This window comes from Lichenostomus cassidix, chromosome 3 (genome assembly GCF_008360975.1).
Source record: "Lichenostomus cassidix isolate B80296 chromosome 3, HeHo_3.0, whole genome shotgun sequence".
NCBI lineage: Eukaryota > Metazoa > Chordata > Aves > Passeriformes > Meliphagidae > Lichenostomus > Lichenostomus cassidix.
In genome coordinates, this window is record NC_139483.1 from 50,012,689 (window position 1) to 50,017,068 (window position 4,380).

General features: G+C 41.1%; 1 long non-coding RNA gene across 1 annotated transcript; it reads left to right on the forward strand.

Moving 5' to 3' along the window:
- The first annotated feature begins 1,576 nt into the window (after positions 1-1,576).
- LOC146439677 (uncharacterized) lies at positions 1,577-3,465 on the forward strand. Its single transcript, XR_014851291.1, has 3 exons — positions 1,577-2,710; positions 2,821-2,884; positions 3,235-3,465. It is a non-coding gene; the product is annotated as an uncharacterized LOC146439677 (long non-coding RNA).
- The last annotated feature ends 915 nt before the right edge of the window (positions 3,466-4,380 follow it).

The window sequence follows — 4,380 nt, forward strand, 5'->3', positions numbered from 1 at the left end:
GTAAAGTAAATGTACAATGTAAATATTCAATCAAAAATGCCCTAAATTTTCAGCCATAGAAACCAAAAAAAATTATTTACATGCTGTTTCTGAATTCTGAGGTGGACAGAGAGATAGTTTGCTGCTTGATCAGAGGGTGAAGCTTTGAATTAGCTCACAAAATGAGACCAGCCTGGCTGCCCATCCCTGTTTGCAGAGTTACAGATTTTTCTTGGCACAGGGATTCTTTTGTTTCCCAGCACAACCTTGAAAACCTTGAAAATATGTTCAAGCAGTTTAAACCAAGCCTGTATATTCCTGAGGACTCATCTATTTGGAACTCTGCTCTGGGAAGCAGGGATAGAAACCTACTGTGGAGTTAATGCCCCTCATTAACTTAGACTAGAGGTAGTAGCCGTTGAGCAAAACCCCCTCCATCCTGGTAATACATCTTCTGAAATACCAATGGAGTAAGCTGGCTGTCTGGGAATGTGGACAGAGACAACACTGGACAATGTGCATCCATGTGAAAGTGTTTTCTGTAGATTGATAGGACATCTTTCCATGACCCTTTCCAGCAGCTCAAACAGTAGCATTTCTAGGTCTCTAGCAGTGTCAGTTGTCAGCTTTCTTTGAGCCTTTAACATCTACATGAAAGACACATCAGCTAAGATCCGTCTGTACCAGAATAAACTTTGCAAATTTCTTTCTTATTTACATTCTACTTACTTTACACTTAATGCTTGGGACATCCCACAGACTCCCATCATCATCTGAATTTGAGAAAATTACCCCTGCACTCACCTTGCTGACTCTAAATTATTATTAGAAAAGCTACCACGATACTTGTTTCAGTTCATTGTTCCTGGGAAGATTCTGACAGAAAATTTAAGAAATTTTCTCGCTGATCTTGTATTTGACAAATCTCTAAAAATATCTTTCTTAACCTATTTTCACCATTGGCCTCATTTGGGATATCAGTAAGAGGCATCCTCTATACAATGAATGAAAGACCAATTTTATGTCAGAAGAAGAATAAAAGAAGAAAGAGGGAGGTGTCTGTCAAATGCCCAAAAGTGTTATGAGCCTGTGACCCTTGATACATAGGAGGGAATGAATGAAAGAGACCGAAAGAGACCAAAAGAAATATAAGAAATTGCTTCAAGACAGCATGTTGCTCCTGTGCCAGAAAAAGCAGATGGCAAAAAGGATCATGCAGGGAAAAAAAAAATAGATGCAAAGAATTGTATCCCAGAAGCCAGTATGCAATACGAATAAGAGTGCACAGCTCCTTTGCTATCACCAACTTAGTTTCAGGTGTAGCATAACAAGAAAGCTCTTCCATTCAGCGTCAGAAAAAAAAAGAAAAATAAAAATAAGAAGCCACAGGTATAATACCTACAGACATGTCTAACAGCAGGAGATATTTTAACATACCAATTTAAATGATTTTCTTTTGAGGCATTATTGTTGCTTGTTTTGCAATGTGTTATATATTAAATTTTCACAAGTTAATACTCTGCTTTACTTCACAGAATACTTATTAATTCTTCCCAGAAGGACATTTTTTTCATTAATTAATACAATATCTTATCAATCACTTAACATCAAAGCCAAAATCCCACAAAACAGGGCAGTAAATACACTTTTAGGGCTGTCGTCCGTGAACTAACATCATGATGTGATTTTGTAACTACCTTTGTAGCTAACTGCTTGAAGTTAATAAGCATGCCTTCTGTGTCTTATTCACTCCTAATTTTTACATTTCTCTCTTTTGTCACAGGTGGTCACAACCTTCAGCAATAACAACAGGGACACTTGAAATGCTGAGATCCAGATTTCTTTCAGTGGATATCCTTAATGGCTTCTGTCTAACAGATTGCACTTTTGAAAGCAGGCTTTATCTGCTCCAAGATTGCAGGTTCTTGAGGCTCTAGGTCCTTCATATTGCAGTTCTAGAGGCTGTTTTGTAGCTTTGTGGGCAGGGATATGTGGCAGTCTATGACTGCAAGATGCACCAGCCAGGAGGCCGACTGCAGGGGGCAAAGACAGCCTATGCTATTTGGGTTGTGGCGACGAGAGAGAGTCAAACAGTGAGCCCCTGTGGCAGAAGAAGAAATTATGCACCAGCAAAGAAGAGGATTGGTCCAGCACACTCCCCCGCCTTTTCCCCCTTATAAGGACTTTGTTCTAGAGAGTTCTCCTTTGTTCCCCTCTTGAGTTGTAAGCCATTGGTTCATTTGAATTTTGTACCCTCCCCCTTTATGTTACTATTGGTCTGTACCCTTGTCCCTCTTCCCTCAGACTTTCCCAGCTGGTTCTGCGACCCAAGCCACTCCCTGTCTCCCTCCCCTTATAACCCTCTGTAACTGGTAGTCCAGTGCAGTCACTGCCTCACCGGCAGCTCGCAGCCTCCGGACTTCCAGACCTCTCGCCCGTCTCCTCCTCTCCGACCCGCTTTGCCTTCCCCGGACTTCACCTGTGAACCTGAATAAATCACTGGAAGACCGCAGACTGCCTGCCGCACATTCTTTCGCCACCTGCGCTCCTCTGCCTCTTGCCCTCTTCCACTGGGCTGGACGGCGTCTACAACAGGGATAGTTCAGAGGTGATATTCACTGATGGTATTGCAACTGTACTCCCACGCTCTTTGCATTCCTTCCACTGCAGGCACCATCACTGACTTTTGGCAACCCACATTAATTTCTGTGAGACTTCCTTGACGATGAAGGTACTAAGAGGCAAAGTCAAATCTGAGTCCTAAGCAGTGGTATTAAAATATGGGCAGCCTGTTAAATAATTTTCCATTCACAAGAGGATTAAAAGGGTACTGTTTTGCAGGACTCAGTTAATGGCTTTACATAAGGCAGAAGAAATAGCATGTGCAGCTTAAAAATTAACCAGGGTAAATCTTACTTTTATGCACCCCAAAGATAAAACTTTCTGAGTTCTTATGCTTCAAAGTGGTTCTGATTTTACTGTGGCACTGCTATAAGGATGTGGCAAACTTAACGTACAATATTAAAAATGTACCCTTCCCTGTCTGCAGTCAGTAAGTCATCCCAGCTATGCATCATAATTCAGATTTCTTATTTCCTCAGCCCAGAATGACCATTCTGCCATATACAGATGGTCAGTGAATGCCCACAGCACCCATAATTTTCTATTTACTGTCTGTCATCCTAGCATTCTCATTTTTCTCTGCTATGATGGTATTCAAGTTCGTGACAGCTAAATGTGCTATCTCTTCACCAGATACAAACCATACTAGCAGTCTCAAATCTGATAGAGAGAGAGAAGCTATCACTGAAGACAGGGTGAAGAAAGACTGACTTATTGACTGGAACAAGAACAATTCATCCTCAAATTTTTATAATCCCTTGAAAATCCTAAGAGTATCTCACAGTTTACAGCAAAAATAGTGCCCAGTGGCAGCAAGCAGAAGACTGGGGTATGAGCAGATTCCTATCCTCTATACAGTGCATCTTTTCTTCACACAGCGACTCACTATGAGGTCAGTGTGCATGGGAAACTGCAATACTAGTACCTGTATGCCAGCAAGTCTGCTAACCACATAATTTATTAATGCAGACACAGGGAAAGCAAAGAGTAGGGACTTTCACTTCCTTTTTCTTTTCCTGGGGTGGATTGTGCTTCCACTTGGCAAATCTGGGACAGCAAATTGAATATGTCTAGGGCTGTTATCTGAAGCCAACTAGAAAAGAGCAGTCCATAGCCACAATAAACTGCTCTCCTGGTTCCCCAAAGAAGATGCCTAGCTCTCCTGAGTCCCTAACAATGCCTGACCTGTGCCTGGAAACTGATAAAGAATCATAAACTTATAGAAACATAGAATAGTTTGGGTTGGAAGGGACATTTAAAGGTCACCTAGTCTAGCCCCCCTGCCGTGAGCAGGGTCATCTTCAACTAGACTAGGTTTTTCAAAGCCCAGTTCAGCCTGACCTTGGATGTTTGCTGGGATGGTGCCTTCGCCATCTGGGCTGCTTTTTCCAGTGTTTCCAGATTATATGAAGGAAATCACAGACAGAATCATTTTCCTGCAACAAACCACGCCAGTGTCAGTGTTACCTATTTAGACAATAGAATCCAAGTTCTTGTGGACATTCTCTTGAGTTATTTAGTTTATTAGTATAGATGTGCTCACTGTGATTGAGGGTTATGAGAGTGACTATTTCTTACACACACATTGTTGGCTTAGCCTATTCACTTTTCTAAGAAGTCTTTTTCATCGGTTTATTGCAACTTGACCTTATTATAAATGAAGACAATGTGTAAAGCTGTTGATATTCATCGGCAGAAAAGGAAGTTCTCTTTAAGGACTTTATGTAATATTTATTTCATTGCTTCTATAAAAAAGCTAAGTAGAAAGTGTTGGCATTA